Consider the following 15,454-nt stretch of genomic DNA (forward strand, 5'->3'; position numbering starts at 1 on the left):
AAATTGACAAAAAAACTAAATGCTAATACTAAATACTAATAAATATATAAGTTTTTTTTTACACTGCGCTAAGGCTTCAACCCGGTTCGACACCTCGGAGGTTTAGACCTTCTTTCTGTTTTTAATTTTTTTCTCTTTTTTATTTTATAATTTATTATACTTTTTTTTTAAAATTCGATTTAATCTTTTCTTTTTTGTTTTGTTTTTTTTTGTTTTTTAATATTTCTTGTTGTTTTACTTTATCGTACTACATACGTAGTATGAGTATAAAGGTCGATTCATATTATACGTTTTCGGCACGTAACGTAGCGTTTCCGAAAAATATTGTTTTTATGGTTTTAAATATGAACCATTCATCTATACGAAACGTATCGTATCATACACTTCTTTGTTAAAACAGGTTTTTATATTTTCGGAAACGCTACGCTACGTGCCGAAAACGTATAATATGAATCGACCTTAATACATAAAGTTATAGGATCGTGCAAAAATTTTTTTTTTAGATTTCACTTTTTTTCGACGTTTTGAGTCTCCCTGAGTCTATAAAGCAAATAAAAAAACATGTCGGAAGTATGTACGTACGTACGTACGTACGTACGTATGTCGCCACCGCCCAGCAAAAACTACTGGACCGATTTCGATGAAATTCGGTATGAGTAAGTTTAAGAGAATTTTGTCGAGAAACTAAGCTTTTGAAAAAGACCTCTCAAAGGGGGGCCGAAATAGGGGGGTTATTTGGGGCCCATTTTTGCAAATTTTGACCGAAACGAATGAAATTTAACTAAAAGTTAGCTCATCGATAGGTAAATAGAAATACGGCATTTGACATTTCCAAATCCAAAATGGCGGCCAGCATGGCCGACCGCCCACTCGAGACATTTCCCTACCAATCTAAAAACTTGTTTAAGATAAATTTAATTTGAAAAACATTTATATAGCCTAAAGATGGGGCTATAACAAGAATATTATGGTTTTTCAGAAAAAGTTATGAGTTGCCTATATTTAAGGGGTCAAAGTTTGATATAACTTTGAACTACATTTTCTCAAAAATGGCTCCAAGGAATTTGTTTATTTTTTCATATATTTTTAATATCCTATCGTTAAATTGAATAACGTTAGTCAGATTTCTTAACTCCTCATAAGAGGGGAGTAAAAAAATATTCGAGTGCCCGTAACTTCCTCTGTAATATAAACTAAAATTTGAAATTTGGCAGACATATATAGTACTTTATTATCTATTAGCACAATAAATTTTAGCCACAATATGGCTTCCGGTTGAACCGGAAATGAAAAAAAAATCTTAATTTTTTAGATACGCCCTGTATATTTTTACATATTTTGAAATAATGTAAAATTACCTTTCCATAGACATAAAACTCGTTGCTATAACTCAAAAACTCGAACAGTTACAGAAAATAGAAATTTTGCTAGAATCTTGTGTGTGTCCTCTCTCACGCGATCATAGCAGAGCATTATTATAGGGCAGTCAATGAGGGTATTTGGCTTCGAATTCCATCCTACTACATCGATGTACTTGATATTTTCACAGTAAGTAGGGAATAGCTCAAGGAACAATATCTACCCTATATACTATGGCGCTTTTATCTTGGGTCAATTCCCACCCCTTCAAGGGGGTGGAAAATTTGTTGGTCAAAATAAGCATGGAAGTGGCTAGAGAACCTATTTTTAAGCAAAAACTGATCTATACTTTTTTTTGAGAACTCAATACTTTTTGAGTTATGCGTAGTTGAAAATTGGCCATTTTCATTTAAAAATGACACGTTTTCGGACGGTTTTTTGTGAATACCTTAAAAACTATGCATCAAACTAAAAAACACTATATAAAATTTTTTTAGATTATAAATAACAAAGAGATTCGTTCCTTCGTGAATTTTCTATTTATAATAAAAAAAGAGATATGGTAGGTAAAAAGAGTTTGTTTTTTGGTGCATGTTCAAAGTGCTCATGCTTTTGTAGTGTTTGAAAAGGCCTTTAAAACGAGCACCGTTAAATGTCGGTTACATTCAAACTAAGCGAGATATGGTGCAAAAAAATATATGACCAATGTATTTTAAGGAAAAATAAGAAGTACATACATTTAACCCCTCATCCACCAGAATTTAAATGCATTGTTTTTCTTTTGCAATACCTCTTAATATAGTGTTATTTCTACTTTCAAAAAGTTGGGCGGGTGAAAAAATAAGATCAAATTATAGAGCGCATTTTATTTTTTTTTAAATTCTTCCTTTTGCTCCATGCAATTCGAAAATAAAAATGTTCTATCCCCGAGAAGTGGTGGGAACTGCCCCCATGATAAAAGCGCCATAGTATATAGTATATAGGATAGACTTTGAATTACGAGATTGGGCTACTCCCAAAATTTCATTAAAATCCATGCAGTAAAATGCAAATATTGTAAACTATTAATTTCTCAGAAAAATGAACTAATTTGAAATGAAAGTATGACTAATATTCTATTGATTTATACAATAATCCATAGTGTGTCCCCGAACATTTTCTCAAATACAGGAATTAATAATGCGTAGAACCATAAAATATTTTCAAGTATACAAGGTGTTTCTAAAATATCAAAATAACGAGTAATTTTGTTATTTTTATAGAATGCCAGTATCTAGTATCATCTTTACAGTTCACCCAATAGAACCGTTCTCGAACCTTTTGCAGAGTCTTCGTAATACCAAAGTGTCCACCTGATGTACCGTCATGCAACTGACGCAATACTTCTGACACTTTACTTTTAGGTACAATCAACTGAAGCTTAGATTCTGTACCATCATCGTTCTCAAAGGTTCTGTACAAAAGATCATCTTTTAGTATCAGGCAATTCCATTGGCTCCAGTAGGCCTTGACTTCCGGACTACATGCACTAATGTTTTGCCAACTAGGTCTCTCACCTCGACGCATCCAATCCAATACTCTTTTTATACATGGATCATCTTCTTGGGCGTGTTGTAACTGTTGGGGCTGCCATTGTTCATTAACTACGGTAGTTCGTCTCACAGGGCAACGCTGTTCCTCTACTCTAAGCCGGTGATTACAACTTTCACCGCATGGCCGTATCGAGGAAGCATCTATATTTGAACGAACTCTTCCAGCCCTCTTCACGCGTCTCTTCGGCATCGTGTCACGAATCACCCTCCGTACCATTTCCACCAAACGTTCATCTTTTCTCTTATCGCCTTTTTCCATGGCTATTACTCCATTGTTTCGTGAAGCTTGGCTAGCTGCTTCGTGTTCCAAGGCAATAGCAAGTGCTTCATCTAAAACTTTCGGTCTTGCTAGTCGTAAAGCTTTCTGTATTTCACTATCTTTCAGCCCATTGACGAAGGTGTCTACCGCAATTTCTTCTAAAACGCTGTCTGGCACCTCTGGATAAGCCAACCGCACCACACGAGCCACATCTGCTTCAAATTCTTGCAGATTCTCACTTGCTCGTTGACTTCTACTTCGCAGTTGTGCTTTGTATACTTGTTGTAGATGGGCATCTCCATAGCGTTTTTCTAGACGAGTGAACAAGGTCTGGTAACAATTTTCTTGACCCTTAGGAATTGATCTTAATATATCTGCAGCATCACCTCGCAAAGCAGCAGTCAAGGAAACAGCCTTTTCTTGTTCGGTCCAATGGTTGGCGGTCGCAATAGCTTCGAATTGTCTAAGGTATATGGACCAAGAGGACTTCCCATCGAATGGTGGTAATTTAAATCTCATATGATGCGATGTTTCGTCTCTCGGTGTTTCATCCTTCACTACAAGATCTAAAGCTACTGCATTAACTGATGGTTGTACTTTTGTATCAGTTATCATGCTCTCTAGTTGTTTGATCTTCTCTTCTAGCATTTCTTTATTGTCGTCTACACTTTTCTGTATCTTATCGAATGTTCTGGAAACTTCTTCAAATTTCTCGTCGGTCTGTCTACAAACGTCTTTTATTACTTGAGAAACACTTTCAAATTTCTCATCGCTTTTTCTAGAAGTTTCATCGATCTTTTGAGAAACACTTTCAAATTTCTCGTTGTTCTGTCTAGAAGTTTCATCGATCTTTTGAGAAACACTTTCAAATTTCTCGTTGTTCTGTCTAGAAGTTTCATCGATCTTTTGAGAAACACTTTCAAATTTCTCGTTGCTTATCTTAGAAGTATCATCAATCGTTTCAGAAACAGTTTTTAATTTCGATAAGATTGCTTGTTCTGCTGACTGGAAGTGGAACGTCTTTGGGTCTTCTCCGTTCTTCGTGAGGACATCCTCGAGTCGTGCTTGTAGGACTATCTTGAGCCCACTGCTGTCCAGATCCCGTTCCTCTAGCTGTTCACGGAGCTGTTTTACTGTAAGTTCTTGTAGCAACATCTTTGGTCGGCACACACGTACTTTCCAAAATGTCTTTTAACAGTCTTTCCGAATACCGAACAATCAACGCACTTTAACTATTCCCGACGAATAAAGTCCAAAAGTATTTTAAAGTCTTTCCGAATACCGAACAATTAACGCACTCCGGTTATTCCCGACGAATAAAGTTCAAAAGTCTTTTAAAGTCTCTCTGTAATTCACTTATTTATATCGCACTAAGTTAACCCCACACCTGACACCAACTGTAGCGTGATTAGTGTAATTACTTCTAATTACAATAAAACTAGCGGTTCGTAATTTATATACGACTTTATTTATATAAGTTACAGACGAATTTATCTTATACACTAAACTTATTCACAAAATATGCCCGTATTTATACCCAGTTGTTATTCTGGAACAATCCACTCCCATCTCGAGCTATCGGCTTGTTCCGCCTACGTGACGTACCTTCCAGAATTCTCCGGCGAGGCCTAGCACATCCGATTACGTCATTCTCGAGGTGAATATATCATAAATTGGACATAGCATTAAAATGATAAGCGATTGGGTTTAACACCAAACACGCAGTTTGATTACCTCCTGCAAATATTTAGGGGTTTGGTTCACTGATACTAATGACCAGACAAGCGAAATTAACGAGGCGAATAGAAAAATAGCGAGGCAATCATTTATCAAAATGAAAAAGTTCCTATGTTGCCGAGACATAAATCTGAAATTGAGAACGAGAGTGTTAAGATCCTATGTTTTCTCCTTTTTGATGTACGTCATGGAAGCTTGGACACTAAAAAAGATAAATATCAAAAACATTGAGGCATTCGAGCTGTGGTACTACAGGAGAATGTGGAAAAAAATAAAATATGTATAGGTCATAATGTGTAGCAGAGAGTGTGTTCTTTTATTTTCCATAAGTACGTTATCACTAAAATGAATAGGTGACAAAAAAAAACAAAAACTGGAGCCGACTGAAGCATTTCTGAGGTTTACGGCGCCACTGTGCCGTAACGGTTGCGTATACGAAAAATGCATAGGACCTTATTTGTAGAGAAAGCAGTGGTCTTTAATTTTGTATAAACTTTGTTTTAATAAAATGCATAGGTAATGAGAAAATCGTCAAAACATGCTCTCCAAGGGATAGGGGTAGTTTCTGCAGTATATTTTGTATATTTTCAAGGATAGGATATTTATAAAAAACCCTATTGATGAAGCATATGTCCATATGAGCCAAAAAGCAAAAAGAAATTGTTTTCAACCACCCCTTTGTTTATTTTTTTTGGATAAAGGGGTTGCATTAAAAAATCGCTTTTGGTGTCCATACATAGGTAATCAGAACGTGCACAAAATGATATATCAGGCAGTTTAATAAAGGGCATGGTATGTGAAGGATTCCAAGAAAATCACTGTATTTATTAATTTTCCTTTTTTTGGGGTGGTTCCAGAAAAAATGGAGGTGCATTATAGAAATTTGTAAATAATACCAGTACATGGATAATCGCTGAAAGTTCTTTTACTCTAGCATAGGCGTTTCAGATGGTATAAAAAGGGGTTTTTTTTTTAAATGTAACACCCTGTAATTAAAAAATGGGCAATTGCCCTTAAATGAAACCTATACCAAAAAATCAGCCACTTATTTGTGATTAATCTTCCCAGGGTTCCTTCTTAATTTTCATTACAGTTAGGGAAAAATATATTTTTTTTAATCATCTTTTTTAAAGACTTGTCAAGTTTGGGGCGCCACCCTCGCTAAACGGTGGGTGATAGACATATGCTGCCGGCAAATAAATAGTAAGAAATAGAGTCCTCTTCATTTAACTATTAAGTAAATTTTTTGCAAAACGTACAGGAAGGGCTACGTTTCGCAAAAACCACAAATTACCCCCTTTAAAGGGATGAAAAGGGGGTTCCGGGGCAAAATTTTTTAAGAAAAAGTTAGTCTTATAATAAACACCCCTTAATATATCAGAAAAAAAATAAAACCGGACTTGTGTCCATTTTGCGAGGTTCAACCTCTGTTTCCTACACTATATCCACAAGGAAGAATTTCCTGTATAGTATTTTTACTACAAAAACGTTACTACGTAGGTCAAAATTTTTGACGTAAGAGAACTGTCAAAACATTAGATTGTGACTTTTCATTATTGCCGTGTTTATAATAAACATAGCAATAATGAAAAGTCACATTCTAATGTTTTGACAGTTCTCTTACGTCAAAAATTTTGACCTACGTAATAACGTTTTTGTAGTAAAAATACTATAGCTGGCTGTATACCATTAATTACAAGTAAATTTAATAAAAAAAAAAGAATGTGTGTGTACTTTGTACGCACGTAAGAAGTTATACTTCTATTATATGATTTCTTAAAAATAAATATACTTTAAACAGTTTGTTTTAATTTTTTTTAAAAACCAAACTAATTTTGTGCTTACCGCTTTCAAAAAAATAAAAAAAAGTATAGGATTGCACTGGATTCGAACTCAAGACCTCTCGATCTCTGGCCAAATTAGTCGAGGCATTGAAGCACAAAAAAGGCCTTACTGTCGATTTTTGGCGCAGTAAGACGGATTTTAATGCAGTTTGGTGCGTTGGATTCATGAGAATGTCAGGAAATTTTGTGAACTAATGTAATGAACAAGAAATCTGAAATTGCATTTGTGCATAAGAAAAATGCATTTCAAAAGTGCATTTTGAAATAGGCAATTATTATAAATTTGCAACTCGGTAAATAGTTGGGCAACATCCCGATTAATTATTTTAATTATTTTTAAGTCCATATAATAATAGTCTAAGATGCCAATAAACAAAAAATTTTTCCTTATGGGGAATCGAACCAAGTACTAACACGTCCGTAACTAGATACACATACCGCTAGCCTACGCAGACACTTGCTAGACACGGGCGATATTAGGTATAAACAAAAACAAATAGGTAAGTAAAAATTGTAAAGACAATTACTACATACTTAAATGTATTATAAAATTAATATATTCCTAAATTTTAGAGGAAACATTCGTAAATACATTTATACAAAACATTCGAAAAATCGACACTTCAATCCTTCAATACCTCGACTAAATGCTATACCAAATACGCTACGAGTGTCTGTATCGGTTCGGACGTACCTAATGACAATTCACGGTAACAAACAGACAAGGTGAATAAATATGCAATAAAATGTTTTAATAATACTCATCTTATTCCTGAGGATGACAAATCCAAAGACACAAAAATTATAATAAATATATTTACTAAAAAAACTAATATATTCTTTTCACACCTTTTCTTGCACTGATATATTTATACATAACTAGAAAGATTTTAGCAACTAAACGCCATACTGTCTGTGTGCGCTTGCGCGCAGATTATGAAATTTTACTCTCAATCGCGCCTAAAGAAGTATAACTTCAAAAATTTGTCTTGGTAAAAAGTATAAAAAGCCCCTATAGGGCTACAAACATAAAAACAAAACGTTTTCGTTTTGTAACAAGAGCATCATCAGTGTTACAAGAACATGGTGAGCCACCCAAAATTCCTTTTTTAATAACAATAGATAGCAAATTATTGTAATAATAAAAATGGTACATACCTAGAGTAACGCCATCATCTCGTTCATAACAGGAGAAACCTACAGAATATATATTATAGTCTGTACCAACAATACAATAAGGTATAGTTACCTCTGAAAACAAAGAGAACAGTTGTATGATACCCAAAAAATATTTGAAGACAATATAAAATTTTTCCTAACAATTTTATTGTACATCATTGTTTAGTTTTCCAATTTTCTGAGTGTAGATATACAAATGTAAATTTACAGATATATAATAGAATAGAATAGAACAGAATAGAATAGAATAGAATAGAATAGAATAGAATAGAATAGAATAGAATAGAATAGAATAGAATAGAATAGAATAGAATAGAATAGAATAGAATAGAATAGAATAGAATAGAATAGAATAGAATAGAATAGAATAGAATAGAATAGAATAGAATAGAATAGAATAGAATAGAATAGAATAGAATAGAATAGAATAGAATAGAATAGAATAGAATAGAATAGAATAGAATAGAATAGAATAGAATAGAATAGAATAGAATAGAATAGAATAGAATAGAATAGAATAGAATAGAATAGAATAGAATATAATAGAATAGAATAGAATAGAATAGAATAGAATAGAATAGAATAGAATAGAATAGAATAGAATAGAATAGAATAGAATAGAATAGAATAGAATAGAATAGAATAGAATAGAATAGAATAGAATAGAATAGAATAGAATAGAATAGAATAGAATAGAATAGAATAGAATAGAATAGAATAGAATAGAATAAAATAGAATAGAATAGAATAGAATAGAATAGAATAGAATAGAATAGAATAGAATAGAATAGAATAGAAATATGCTTTATTGTCACTGAAAATTTTTACAATTTTATGGACAAAGCTTACATACAGTCAAAAGAAAACATAATATCAATAACAAATAGCAACTACAATTTACTAAAATTAGATAAATCGTCAATATATTATGCACAGTATATAAGATATAAAAGCCAAGACAAAAACAATTTATTGCAAAATTTATATTAATTGCAAATTGAACATACTTACAACAAATAAAATAAAATACAACATAAGGAACTGACTGTTTATGCTACTGCTTATGAAACCCAATTGTCTTAGTTATTCATTAAGAAATTCTTCTATTGAATAGTATGGTCTTTTAGATAGATAGGCTTTTGTCATTTTACGGAACTTTGGGAAAGATGTTGCAGATTTAAGTTGTAACGGGAGATGGTTGTGCAGTTTCTTTGCGGAATATAATATAGATTTCTTTATTAACTCAGTGGATGGAATCGGTAAATAAATGTCAAAGATTGAATTTCTGGTGGAGTAAAGATGATTGGGCCTTGCTGGAAAGACATGAAGGTGTTTACGAATTAAACAAACCGTTTCTAGAATATATAAAGTGGGAAGTGCTAAAATTCCGTGATCTCTGAAGTAACTTCTGCAATGTGTAGATCTTCTGAGGCCAAACATATATCTTATTGCTCTTTTTTGCAATTTAAAAATAACATCAAATTGAGCAGCTGTACTAGAACCCCAAAAAGGAAGACCATATCGAAGATGAGACTTGACCAACGAAAAATATGTTATTTTAGAAGATGCTAAATTGAGTTCCCTTGAGACAGATCTTATTGCATAGCAAGCTGAGCCCAGTTTCTTACTTAACGAATCGATATGAAGGGACCATTTGAGGTTGCTGTCTAAAAAAATACCAAGAAATTTTACAGAATCAACGGTACTGATCTGGCTATTATTAAGAGGCAAAGGTTGAAGAGCTCCTTTATAGGATAATGCTACTGTTTTATTTACGTTAAAAGAGAGTAAATTAGAGTCAGACCAGGTCTTTATCGTCAATAGATCCGAAGTTATAGTTTCATGAAGAGATGCAATAGTTGAGTTGCTTCAAGTGATACTGGTATCATCAGCAAAAAGAAAAAAATTTACCATCGATTTTTAAATTAGTGATGCCATTTATAAAGATAAGGAACAGAAGAGAATCCAATACTGAACCTTGTGGTACTCCACATACAATGTTTTTAAGACTAGAGTCAGTGTCATTTGCTCTAACTAGTTGTTTCCTATTATTCAGGTAGGATTGGAACCAATTCAAAGAAATACCTCGAATTCCATAGAAATTTAGTTTTGTAATCAAGATGTCGTGATTTACACAATTAAAAGCTTAAGATATAATATAAATGCGAAGAAAAAAATATTATCATGAGGATATTCTGGGCTGGCGATAACGGACTTGACGCTCCCCTTGAGGCCTTCTTCCAGTTGGGACTTCTTCCCATACCAGCCTTACCATTCTTTCGTCAGAATGGGTTTTGGGGTGTGGTGCCCATTGGAGTCTTCTGGACTTTATTTCTTTTATGATGTCGGCATCTGGGTAAAGTTATTCGAGCTCTTTGTTAGTTCTTATCCTATATTGTCTTGATGTTTCATTAAGCACAGACCCAAAGATCTTTTTTTTCCTTATTGGCTTTGGATTACTTGATCCATTCAGCCACGATAGATAATAAATTACTATTTGCTACAATATTCCAAATATAATAACATTACGTACATGTGCGCACGTATATAATATTTATGCACGCACATACATACATAGGTAGATACTGAAATAAATAAAAAGCAAAAAAATACAAAAAAGGAGGTGGAAACATTAAATTGAGCGGCAGGTAGGTATACTCTTCATTCATGGCCCTAACCAACTTAAATTAATTTACAAATAATGAAATTGACAAAAAAACTAAATGCTAATACTAAATACTAATAAATATATAAGTTTTTTTTTACACTGCGCTAAGGCTTCAACCCGGTTCGACACCTCGGAGGTTTAGACCTTCTTTCTGTTTTTAATTTTTTTCTCTTTTTTATTTTATAATTTATTATACTTTTTTTTTAAAATTCGATTTAATCTTTTCTTTTTTGTTTTGTTTTTTTTTGTTTTTTAATATTTCTTGTTGTTTTACTTTATCGTACTACATACGTAGTATGAGTATAAAGGTCGATTCATATTATACGTTTTCGGCACGTAGCGTAGCGTTTCCGAAAAATATTGTTTTTATGGTTTTAAATATGAACCATTCATCTATACGAAACGTATCGTATCATACACTTCTTTGTTAAAACAGGTTTTTATATTTTCGGAAACGCTACGCTACGTGCCGAAAACGTATAATATGAATCGACCTTAATACATAAAGTTATAGGATCGTGCAAAAATTTTTTTTTTAGATTTCACTTTTTTTCGACGTTTTGAGTCTCCCTGAGTCTATAAAGCAAATAAAAAAACATGTCGGAAGTATGTACGTACGTACGTACGTACGTACGTATGTCGCCACCGCCCAGCAAAAACTACTGGACCGATTTCGATGAAATTCGGTATGAGTAAGTTTAAGAGAATTTTGTCGAGAAACTAAGCTTTTGAAAAAGACCTCTCAAAGGGGGGCCGAAATAGGGGGGTTATTTGGGGCCCATTTTTGCAAATTTTGACCGAAACGAATGAAATTTAACTAAAAGTTAGCTCATCGATAGGTAAATAGAAATACGGCATTTGACATTTCCAAATCCAAAATGGCGGCCAGCATGGCCGACCGCCCACTCGAGACATTTCCCTACCAATCTAAAAACTTGTTTAAGATAAATTTAATTTGAAAAACATTTATATAGCCTAAAGATGGGGCTATAACAAGAATATTATGGTTTTTCAGAAAAAGTTATGAGTTGCCTATATTTAAGGGGTCAAAGTTTGATATAACTTTGAACTACATTTTCTCAAAAATGGCTCCAAGGAATTTGTTTAATTTTTCATATATTTTTAATATCCTATCGTTAAATTGAATAACGTTAGTCAGATTTCTTAACTCCTCATAAGAGGGGAGTAAAAAAATATTCGAGTGCCCGTAACTTCCTCTGTAATATAAACTAAAATTTGAAATTTGGCAGACATATATAGTACTTTATTATCTATTAGCACAATAAATTTTAGCCACAATATGGCTTCCGGTTGAACCGGAAATGAAAAAAAAATCTAAATTTTTTAGATACGCCCTGTATATTTTTACATATTTTGAAATAATGTAAAATTACCTTTCCATAGACATAAAACTCGTTGCTATAACTCAAAAACTCGAACAGTTACAGAAAATAGAAATTTTGCTAGAATCTTGTGTGTGTCCTCTCTCACGCGATCATAGCAGAGCATTATTATAGGGCAGTCAATGAGGGTATTTGGCTTCGAATTCCATCCTACTACATCGATGTACTTGATATTTTCACAGTAAGTAGGGAATAGCTCAAGGAACAATATCTACCCTATATACTATGGCGCTTTTATCTTGGGTCAATTCCCACCCCTTCAAGGGGGTGGAAAATTTGTTGGTCAAAATAAGCATGGAAGTGGCTAGAGAACCTATTTTTAAGCAAAAACTGATCTATACTTTTTTTTGAGAACTCAATACTTTTTGAGTTATGCGTAGTTGAAAATTGGCCATTTTCATTTAAAAATGACACGTTTTCGGACGGTTTTTTGTGAATACCTTAAAAACTATGCATCAAACTAAAAAACACTATATAAAATTTTTTTAGATTATAAATAACAAAGAGATTCGTTCCTTCGTGAATTTTCTATTTATAATACAAAAAGAGATATGGTAGGTAAAAAGAGTTTGTTTTTTGGTGCATGTTCAAAGTGCTCATGCTTTTGTAGTGTTTGAAAAGGCCTTTAAAACGAGCACCGTTAAATGTCGGTTACATTCAAACTAAGCGAGATATGGTGCAAAAAAATATATGACCAATGTATTTTAAGGAAAAATAAGAAGTACATACATTTAACCCCTCATCCACCAGAATTTAAATGCATTGTTTTTCTTTTGCAATACCTCTTAATATAGTGTTATTTCTACTTTCAAAAAGTTGGGCGGGTGAAAAAATAAGATCAAATTATAGAGCGCATTTTATTTTTTTTTTAAATTCTTCCTTTTGCTCCATGCAATTCGAAAATAAAAATGTTCTATCCCCGAGAAGTGGTGGGAACTGCCCCCATGATAAAAGCGCCATAGTATATAGTATATAGGATAGACTTTGAATTACGAGATTGGGCTACTCCCAAAATTTCATTAAAATCCATGCAGTAAAATGCAAATATTGTAAACTATTAATTTCTCAGAAAAATGAACTAATTTGAAATGAAAGTATGACTAATATTCTATTGATTTATACAATAATCCATAGTGTGTCCCCGAACATTTTCTCAAATACAGGAATTAATAATGCGTAGAACCATAAAATATTTTCAAGTATACAAGGTGTTTCTAAAATATCAAAATAACGAGTAATTTTGTTATTTTTATAGAATGCCAGTATCTAGTACGATAACGATAATATACCGGTACGATTAAGTTCTCGGGCGGCCCTTCCGTCCAGCGTTTTTTGTTTTTTTTTTTAATTTTCAGTATACATATTTTTATTATTTTTTATTATTATTTTTTAATTTTTTCAATATAAATTTTTATACAAGTTTATTCTTATTGCTTCCCTGCACAATTTACTCCCAAATATCTTCCTTAGATTTTTCTTTCCCAAACACATAGTCTCTCTTCGTTGGCCTTTGTTGCTGTCAACGTTTCTCTACCATACCGATTATGGTTGGAAAGTTAAAATCACCGATTCTATCTCTGTTTTGGTTATTGTGGCTCATATACATACCTATGTATATTTAGTTTTATATACTTTCATTGATTAGTAGCCCCAGCCCCATCTCCTCTGCTTCTTTCTCGAACCTGACGAAAGTCTCCTTCATCCTTAATCTGTAAGTTTCTCGATTCCTGCCCTGCACTTATGATTATGTGTTCCAGAGCTAAGTTGAAGAGTTGTGGTGAACAGTGGCGACGCGTGACTTTTTCTAAATTGTTACCAAAACCAGATGCAAAAAATCTTATTTAAAAAAATGAAGATATGGCTAAATGTATATATAGCTTGAATAATGTTGTTCTGAATAATATAATTTTGTATATCACTTGAAACATAGGCGCCCATACACACGGACAGGGGGGCGTGCCCCCCTAGCTTTTCAGGAAAGAACAAAACTTAAATTTATATTACATAAACGTATTTTTGTCAAAAAATTATTGGATAATTTTGAGAGATAAATTGGAAACAACATATTTATTAATAAAAAATTCACATATTGGGTAATTAATAGTTTAACAGAAAATCTGTGTGTGCAGCAGCGGTCTATATGGAATGTGTGTAAGACACATTTCGCACAGTCACGGTATGCTATTAACGAAAACATTGAAAGAGATTAGAAACGTGAGAACATAATATATACTGTAATCGACACCCAAAATTACAAATTAAATGAATCATTTATACTACTGCAAAGAAAATCATATCAGCAAGAAATCCGATCTCTGACCGATAATCACTATGAGCCATTTGTCTTTGAGAACTGGCACTATAAAGTGTAAAATCTGTGAAGTGATTATATTAAGTTTTGTGTACACCGAACAGAACCATCTTCGTAAGCACCATTAGGTATTTAAGTAATTATATTTTATATTTTAAAATAAATTCATATTGAAAAATAATTTTTAAAATTTATTGAACATAGTCAAATTTTAGTTTGTAAAAGTATTTTTTAGTAAGTAGATTATTTTTAAAGTGTACATTATGATGAACAGAACAATTTTATTTAAATGAAAAACAGGTGATCTTGCATGATGAATGAGTGTTATATACAGGGTGTCCCAAAAGTAGCGGAAAGGTCGAATAATTCGCGAAATGAACAGCGGATCCAAAAACTGAAAAATATGTGTTAAATATTTCTCAAAAATCTATGCAATGATCGACACTAAACAAGTCCCCCACTCCAACACCTGGGTGTGGAGCGGGGGTAACTTCAAAATAAAAAAAAACCTAGTCAAAACCTTTTTAACCCTAGTCAAAATTTCAACATCTTTGCCTTTTTTTATCAGGTTATATTCATTTTATGTAAGCACTGATGATGACTGGTAAACCAGTCGAAAACTAGTTATGTGATTGATGTGGCACTTTTGAGGGTTTTTTAAATATACCATTTATACAGCATCTTATTGTTTTTTTTGTATTACATGGTATACAGCCAACTACAGGAAAACTTTTTTCTTGTGAATTTTTTAACTTTAAAATCTTAAATGGAACCCCTAATTTTTGTTGCAGATTTGGATTTTCCTTGTAAAAATAAGCAAATTTTATTCGAGTCATTTTGCGAATTGTGGATAGATAGCTTTATAATCGGAAAAAACGATATATCGTGATACCATAGCAAAATTATAGAAACGGTCTAATATCTCGAGAAATATACTTCCAAATGAAAAACTAAAAATCACAAGATGTGTGATATTTTTCAAAAATCTATAGAATGACACCAAACACGATTTTTCAGTCCACACTCTGGAGATGGGTGGGAGTTAACTTTAAAATCTTAAATAGGAACCCCCGTTTTTTATTGCAGATTGAGTTTCCTCCTC

This window comes from Diabrotica virgifera, chromosome 6, assembly GCF_917563875.1.
Source record: "Diabrotica virgifera virgifera chromosome 6, PGI_DIABVI_V3a".
Lineage (NCBI taxonomy): Eukaryota > Metazoa > Arthropoda > Insecta > Coleoptera > Chrysomelidae > Diabrotica > Diabrotica virgifera.